This window comes from Egretta garzetta, unplaced genomic scaffold, assembly GCF_000687185.1.
Source record: "Egretta garzetta isolate BGI_Z169 unplaced genomic scaffold, ASM68718v1 scaffold30, whole genome shotgun sequence".
In the NCBI taxonomy this organism is placed as follows: domain Eukaryota; kingdom Metazoa; phylum Chordata; class Aves; order Pelecaniformes; family Ardeidae; genus Egretta; species Egretta garzetta.
In genome coordinates this window covers 4,844,771-4,853,806 of record NW_009258383.1, presented here as the reverse complement: position 1 = coordinate 4,853,806, position 9,036 = coordinate 4,844,771, and the positions used below count along the sequence as shown (strand labels likewise).

General features: G+C 41.3%; 1 protein-coding gene across 1 annotated transcript in view; it reads left to right on the top strand.

Moving 5' to 3' along the window:
* Positions 1–1,780: 1,780 nt before the first annotated feature.
* SLC25A13 (solute carrier family 25 member 13) overlaps positions 1,781–9,036 on the top strand; it is a 103,577-nt gene continuing 96,321 nt past the window's right edge. The window contains exon 1 of the mRNA XM_009641993.2: positions 1,781–1,837. The gene's annotated coding sequence lies outside the window, so the exon portion shown is untranslated. The remainder of the gene's footprint in view (positions 1,838–9,036) is intronic.

The following is a 9,036-nucleotide window of genomic DNA, read 5'->3' as shown; positions in this document are numbered from 1 at the left end:
GGGCACCCGCGGCCCGGCCCGGCCGCGGCTCCGCCGAGCGCTGTTAGGCCCAGCCGTGCCTCAGTGAGCACCCACCCCGCCACACGCACCCAGTATGTAGATGCATAAAAATACACATACGTACGTGCTACCTATACACTGATTTTTGGACGCGAGAGTGCGGTGGGACCTTGGGGCGGCAGCTGGCAGGTCAGGACCTTGTCGGGCTCGCCGTGCCCAGAATGGGCACTGGTGTTGGCCCTGCCCCGCTTGTTGGCCTTGGCATGACAGTCCCGTTTTGCTTTTTCTCCCATTTTCTCCATATACCTGTTTTTGCCATGTTTTCACTTTTGATTATAATTTCCAACCGGTTTCACATCTCTCTTCTCCTGTCGGATTGATACTTGTTAGTTAAGTCCTTCTGCGGTTTCAGAAGGATAAATGAATTGAAATAATTTTATAAATTGTTTAAAAACACACTTCCGTCCCAGAAAAAAAAAAAACCCAAAATTAGCCATTAGCTGGATCAAGGCCATGTAAAAATAGGTATTCCACTTCTAATGGCAGATAAATTTGTATGCAGTGTTGGTGTTTTGAAACTTACTCCTAGGCTTTCATTAAGTTTCTTTTTTGAATACTGAAACTTTTTTTAAAAATGGGCCACATCCTGCTTTTTTGAAGTCAGTGATGAAAACTGTACCAAGAAAACATCAGGAAACAAAACTTCCCCAAACAACGCAAAGCAGCACGTGCTCAGGCTGGCTGGAGTTGTACGCTCCTTTATTTCTGTGAGTCCATGACAGAGCTGCTGTCAACACCTTCCTCACTAAGAACTTAGGTTATCTGAACTGCGTGCTGTTTTAATGGATCGGGCAGCGTATGATTCCTTTGCTGGGGTATATGAAACAGTCACCCCCAAATCTTATGTTTGTTACATATAAATCTTAGCTGTCCTGTCTAGCTTTTCTTTTTTGGTTGCCCACTGGTCTGTACGCACAGCACATCAGTTACATTTTACCACCTTCTTGGTGTTAAAAGACTTAAAAGACTTCCATTCACTAAATTTATTCCTCTCCAAGCAGCAGTTCTTAATCTGTGATCCATTTGAATCCCTACTACTCACATACACTTAAAAAATGTTGCATATGTAGTTAAGTGTTTGTCTAATCCAGTATACATGTGTGCTCCATGCTATGTGTTTGCATGGGGTCCTTTTTCTTTTGGCTTGGCTCATTACACAGTTCAGATCACCAAAATCTTTACAAGCTTACGTTGAAAAGACTCAACGCTGAAGCAGGAACCAAATTTAATGTCCTATGTTTCCAATTATGTCAAGTTTGGCAGAGAGATACCTGATAAAAAGCATACTGGCTTGTCACGAGTAGTGTCACAAGCAGCCTTGGTGCATTGCAAGACAGAGATACAGCACTTTATACTGCAGGCTTTATGGACTTCATGTAGCTCCTGCAGGCTTGAATGTGTTTTGAGACTTGTGTTTAAAAAAAAAAAAAAAAAAAGTAGAGCTGGGAGCAGCTAGAATGGATTAATTATTAAGTTACCTTGTGAGACTTGAAGGGTTGTTATCTTCTTGAGGTGAAACAGTTGCTGTTAAACACAGATAAATTTCTATTTTTATTGAAGTCAGTAGCAATATGTAAGCGTTTTGTACTCTTTAACAGTGACGTCTGAGCTCAGGTTCTGCAAGCACACATATGAATAACTTTGCCATGTAAAGAGCTTCTGGGCCTGAAGTTATTCACATGTGCTTGCAGGCATGGGCCTTGATTTGTGTTCTAACTTCCTCACTGATGCATCTCAGTAATGTTTGCCTTTTTCACCTCAGCCAAACAATGGACTGGTGAGTCGAATGATTTTTCTAAAATCCCTTCAGTACGTTTTCCTTGCCAGTATCCTGCATGACCGCTTCCTTTAACTTTTTAATTACACCCTCTTAGGCATATGAGTCCTTGGGATTGAAAGTAATTGTTCTTTGCTTGCAAGATTTCAAATGTTGACATTTTAAGCAGACTCTAGGAATTCAGTCTGTCAGAAGGAAAACCCAAATGGGATACTGTTAAGGCTGCATAGTTAAGCACTCAGGTATCAAGAAATGGGCAAAGCTGTTATGCATGGAATCTTCAATGTCCATTACAGTGCCATTTAATTTTCTTCATTCTACTTTACTCGGTGTCTTACAATTTATACAAAAGTTTTAAACAATGTATATTGCACATTAGTGTCTTTTCTGAATCTTTGAAGACGTTTTCTGAAAGTGTGTTGTGAAACTGCAGTATAAATTATATTTGCACAAATTGCCAGTAAAAACCGCAGGTGATGAGATGTTTCAGTAGATTCTTACCCCATTGGTAACTAAATTGTCATCATCGGTACTGGCTTCTTTTTCTGAATTGCACAGAAAACAGGCTATGTGGAAAGTCTTTATGGTAATGCATATACAGAGCAATAATGATATTTTATATAGTGCATCATGCTTTATTTCTTCATTTTGAGTGTTTAACAATGCAATCACAGTGTTTTTTCTGCCCTTTAGCCAGATACTTCTGAAGAGAAGTTAGATAGTCTAGCTAGTGCCCGGTGTGTATTTTACAGCTATATTAACTGTGCCTGTTGAGTGAATGTAAGCTACCCTTGGTCCAGACACTGCAACACAGTTCTGGGCATAGCTGCTGTATCATGCATGTGCAAAGTGTGACTTGCTATCTTTTTAAAGTCCTCCTGCCTGGTAAAATACAAACTTATTTTCAGTGGGAAGGTACTTCTAAGGTACTTCTCAGTGAGACCTCTCTCCATAGGTGGTTTTGCCTTTGCCACTGTGCTACTTTGTCCATTCAACATAAGGCCAGAAACTGATACTTATAATGGGAACTAGTATATGTATTATTTTTAAACTTTGTATTTCATAACCACTAAGCTACACTCAAAACAGTTAAAAATTGCATTAAAGAAAATTCCAAACAATAATTTCAATAGGCAAATTAAAACTTAGAAACTGTGTAAAAACTGTGGGCTTAGCATGGAAGCACTTGTACCCCATTAAACTTCATCTCTCCTATGGATAGCATGTGAATAAATTGTGATACTTGTATGGAACTGCACAGTACTGATACAGGGCATGTTTTTTAAATACTGTGCTATATTTATCTTTTTTTAATGTAATTGTTTCTTGGTGCATGTGTGAACTTTTATCCATTGGGCCCGTACTGGTTGCCTCCATTACCTAGAATGTGTAAGTTACTTAATAATTACTGTCTTACAAACAAAATGAACACAAATATCGCGTGCTGAAAAAGCTAGTTGTGAAATGACTGTTCAAGTGAAGGCATGACATCAGTACCTGGTGGGACTACTCGCATGCTTAATTTTAAGTGCATGTGTAAGTCTTTTGAAGAACAAGTGCCTGACTGTCAGAAATATATCAGTAAGGTGACAAAGAGATTTGTTGCTGACTTTACTTACATGACAATATTTGGGATGTTTCTAATGCAAGGCAAAGACAATTTGTTATGCAGTTTTGGTATATTTAACAATTTTTTATTCTCCTTCTGCTTGTATTTTTCTGGAACCATTTACTATGGAAGCTGTATCAGTGGAGTTACACGTTCTTCCTGGTTACGGCCATATTTACCTTTAAAATCCTAAAACTTGTTATATCAAAAATAGTCAGTCCCCATCGCAGGCTGCTTGTATGTCTTGGTGTTAATATAATCAGACACTTCCCATTGAACACCCCGGTCCTGCAAGATGCATCACCTTGACTGAATTAATTGGAGTTCTGTGAAGGACAGATGCCGCTGGCCCTGGCTCTGTGGGCCTTTTTGTGTGCAGAAATGATCCAATGCCTGCATTGGATGATGTGAGTTAATGAGGTCTGGATAAGCAATGGCTGAAATACAAACACCATGGCAATGCAATTCTACATCAACGTGATTCCAAACAACGCCGAAACTATTAGACGCTGGTGCAACCGTGCCATGTTGGTTATTTTGCTGTCATGCATACCCAGCGTGTTCCTTTGTGCATCATCCAGCTCCATCATGCCTCTTCATCATCCTTCTCCCGTGCTCCTCTCCCCTGAGCTAGCAGTAGGGTGCGGTGTGCCTGGGAACAACCGGATTCACTCTTCTTGCTCTCATTGATGCCATTCTTCCCTTCCTCCAGCAAAATGGTAGAGAAGAATTGCATTGCATTGCATGTGGATTTGATGGGCCCTCAGAAAGGAACAGGTGAGGGATCCTAGCATCATGATGGGCTACTGTGTCCATGAAAGGAGTGGAGTCCCTTACGGACAGGCTCCAGCCACTCAGTGAGACCAAAATTGTGGGGGGAAAGTGGTTGGCAAGTGAGGAGAGAGGAATCTCTGTTTCATCACTGAGTTTATGTCCTGTAGACTCAATAGTGTCGTGACACTTAATGACACCATGGTAATTATTTTGGATGTGATAGCACCATGTGGAAGGTCTTATTACTAGTCTGTACAGGTCCAGTGGTGCTTGCTGATGTGTAGTTACATTTTGAAATTGTGCGTAAGTGTGTAAATTCTTAAATACCTTACATATCATGAGACTTCTTTCCACTTTCCCCCTCAGAAAAAATGTGTATTTATGCTGCTTATCACTTAATACTGCATTTTGACTTCTTAAGAGGCCAGAATTTGCCTGGTAAAGGGCCACTGAATTTGTATGAGAGCTGATAACGTCAACCCTTTTCTAAGTACAAAGTAGCATGCATGATGGCTGCGACTGAAACAGAGGAGAAAGCAAATAATTTACTCCTTTTCTGTGTCCTCCCTGCCATTGTTTATGTGTTTAGTTTCATTTGGTTTCTTTTACTGCAAACATCTTTGATGTTTACCCTTAGGGAACTGCTTGATTCCTAAGCCCACAAGGTGCACAGTGAGTTATGGGGCCCACTGGCAAGAATAATCCCAGGGAAGCCACTTGTGGAGCAAATCTCATGTGGAAAGAGTCTATACGGCTCTGTTCTGCAGTGAATGCCAAGTTACCCTGGAAGGGAGCTTTATTACACTGTTTGGTTTTTTTCTTAGTTGGTTTATCTGTTTGTTTGTACTACTATTTTCTCCCCCTTTCTTTATCAGAGCAAGGTGGGGGTGAGCGGAGGTGGTGAAAGAGGTTTTTTTATGTCTTTAATATGTTAGAGAGGTACTGATGGGATCGCGTGTTGCAGCTGCCAGTGGTTTTAACAAGTTTTTGAAACTTGCTCTTTTCCACTAAGGTGTCCCTGTAAGAGGAAGCAGGGTGACGTCGCTTCATGTATAGCTCTGGGAGAGTGTTCCTGGACCCAACAGTTACATGTACATCCTCATGTCCGTCTTGTCTGTTGTGATGTCTGCTGAAAAGTATTTTAAGTTACCTGGATCTTATCACATCGGGAAATGAATTCCTCTTTCTACGCAGCTTTGTGTCCCAGGAGGTTAGAGAAGCTCTTCCCAGTGTGCTTCAAACGTCACATTAAAGGCATTCTTCCTGATCCTGTAATGTAGACAAGCTTACAGCCCTGAATGATAACAATATGTCTTCTGACCAGCTTGTTTAGGCCAATATCTATTTTATTTATCTATGTTGTCCAAGGAGTATGACAAGGAGGTATGTGGTACCGTGTTTCCTGGTACATGGCATGAACGCGCTGCTTAATTTTAGCTTCATTTTTGCTTTTGGTCTGTGGAGTTGCTGCTGCTTTGGCTATAGAATGGCTTGACCGTACCAAATACAGCCTGTATGTTTGTATGGCGCCAAACCTAAACTTGCATAAGGCCTGTGGGCACTACTGTGACTCTGCTAATCGTGCTGTTTTGCTTCAGCTACAACACAATCTTCAGAAACAGAGCAGCTGATGTTTCATGGTGCTAGGTAACTACGGCTAGTACAACGTAAGGTTGCATATTTTCTGGTGCATTCTCTTTCTGGAAAGTATCTGTATCTCAGTCATTTGCAGGGAGATAAAGAGGTCCTTATAAAAATACTCTATCTTCAATTGCTTTGGAATAAAGCAATTTCAACTGAAGCTTTGTTAAAACACTTAAAGGAACACTGAAAATGCATTTTTCATAACATTTTAAAATAATTTCATGCTATTTACAATACCTTAGAAACGTGCAATTGCAATTATATTCTTTACCAAGAATGTTACTCGGCCTGCACAAAACCCAGTGTGTTAAAGGATGAAATTGCTCATAAGGAGTGGGTTGTAGGTATTTTTCTTTTTCGCTAAAGATGGAAAAAAAGAAACATTTGAGAGAGAGTGGAGAATTGCATACACGTACACCAAACTATGCACATTTAGAGCAGAAACAGAAGAAATAGAGCTTGTTGCAAGCCTGATCAGATTCCTCTTGTTGGATACTTGTGAGGTTCTTAACCTCAGCTGCTGGATTCATACACTTCTGATGTCTTGCATGCCTAGGCAGGCTGCAAGAACTGTTTCTGTGCTCACCAGTAAACTCACTCTTGGGGCCTCCCTGAAGATCTGCCTAACTTACTGGGATACTCTTGGCCATGTGAAAACTAGAGCCTGGAATTTAGACTAAGAAGACTTGGTGTTCTCTAGATCAACATCTCCATGCCTAAATTTTATCTGCTTGGCTTTGGAAGTAGAATTAGGAAACCTATCTGAGGTGTCCAGGAACAGGTATTGCAACAGTCAGCGTGCTGACCAGGGAGCATCTAAGTCAGCCAGTGGGAAATAAAAAGGTAGGGATCTCCCTGGAGGATCTCCACACAGCAAGGCTTGCACCTCTGTTTCAGGCAGGGACACTGGGGGGACAGGGGAGCAGGCCAGAACCCGATGCAGTTGCTAGCAATTAGGGCACCCAGCTGGGAGGGGGAAGATTTGGATCCTCTGTTACCAGCGGAGTTTGTGCATTTTGCATGAATGATACCTCCACCTGCCACGGTTTTGGAGGGTTGCTGTGCTTGATGCTTCATACAGTTCTGCCAACACCCTTTAGACTCGTTTCATGCATGGTTGGCTGGGCTGGAGTGGGGAGGCTTGGTCAGTGTGTCTGAAATGTCTGTACGTGCTCAGCCAGGGCTGCGGCAGTTCTGGATGGGCACCTTGATGGAACTTCTGGAATCCTAAAAAACTTAAATCGCATGTGCCTTTTTGCTCGTAGATGGATTGGTTTTTGCATCATGCTGTGACTGAGGTAGTGGAGCGTGCTAATGGATCTGACCCTCAGAGGCCGAGCAAAGTGGAGTTTCCAAACACACAAACACATGTTTTATTTGTAGGGAGAGCACTGAGGTTGGCAGACCTATGCCCAGCCAAACCTTTTAAAAATAATTTTTAACTCTTCTCACCATCATCACTACTTCCATAGTTTTAGGAGGTTATTGGTTCTTTTTTGGAGTCCTACACTGGGCTGGATCAGGCCTCTGGGACTGGTTCTTTGCCTTTTTTGCCTTCCTGATACTGGACTCATTGCCTGTCTGCTCTGATGCCAGGGCTGAACTCACATAGCTGTTCTGTTGGTCGGGTTTGTGTGGAGAAGTACCTGTTTGTTTCCTGAACCACCAGGTTGCTGTGGTTTTAATTCAGTGGTAACCCTGAGGCTGCGATTCAACTGGAATATCACTAAATGTTCAGTAACAATACAGGGTAATGTAATGGTGTCAGGGTGAATTAGAGTGGGTAACTGACTTGGCAAAATTAGCCCAGGTTTTTTTTTCTTTTAATATAAATTGGTTTTATTTGCTTTGAGTGAGAGCAGTTCCCTGATATGGTTCACAGCAAAGCAGCATAAAGAGTTATGTGGATGGCATGCTCTAAAGTAACTCTGAGCATAGCAATACCTTAAGCTGGAAACCTGTGAAGGGTTGTCTTGTATTACAGTCATAGAACTATTTACTGCCTTGCGTTTATAGATATTTTTGCATTTTCCACTGCTCAGCGGAGAAATGAGAAGGAATTGGTTTTTACCAAAATTAGGTCTGTGGTGTTTTATGTGGATCAGGCCATTCATTTGTTGATAACCCTTCATGCATGGCTCATAATGGGATGACCACAGAGGTGCTAGGGCTTTTTCCCTAAATGTAAGGGGTATGGTGCAAGAACATAGCTGTGGGGATGTAACCGTAAGTTTTGCGTAGGCAAAATCGTGAGATTGTCATAGAACTAATTGGTCAACTAATGTACCCACTAGTTATTAAATGCCAGCGGGCAACAGTCAGTTTAATGTTCAGAAGAGGGAAAGTAAAAAAATGGAATGGAAACACTAAGAAAATGTTGTCACTATTTTTCTCTGAAATATTTATACTAAACTCTTGGAAAGTCTTTTGTCCCATTTTCTCTACATAGCCCAGTAACTGGACTAAGAGCAACATTTTTAAAAGGAAAACTTTGGTGTGACTTCTCTGTGGAAGCAGAAATAAAAAATCAGACTGCCCTTGCAAATGATTTAGTGTTGTATTGGTTTTGTTTTTTAAAAAATGTGTCCCTGATGGGCTTATTCATGTATTCAGATGTGAACTGACTTTGCTGTAGAAGGAATTACTGCCTCTTAGTTTAGGCAAGTTTATGGTTATATTTGCCTTGATTAGCCTAGCTGGTCCCTACATGTTTTTCTTACAGTGCTGGGCAACTCCAGCTCAGCACCACACACAGAAGATGACTGCAGTCTTAGCCTGTAGGAGTCAGGCAGCTGGTGAAATCCAAACTCTCTGAGGCTTTTTTCTGCCTTTAGAAATGTGGGAGAGTCAAAGGGAGTAACCCTAGAGGTGAAGTTGATGGAACCTTGCATGCAATGCAGTAATCCTTATGTTTTTTTTCTTAGCTTGGTAATTTTTAAATTATTGATACACATATGAATTGTTAAACACTATGGCATTTTTATGAATTATCCATTGTAAAAAGTCTTAAGGTCAGACTGACAAACCTAGCTACCTAGCTACAAAGAGGTTTCACACATTTGAGGTTTAAGTTACTGTTGCCTTTTTGGCTACGACCTCCAAATTACCTCAGCCTTGCCCCTACCAGCCAGCCCATGTCAGGATAAACAATGCTGGTACTTTGTTCTTCTCT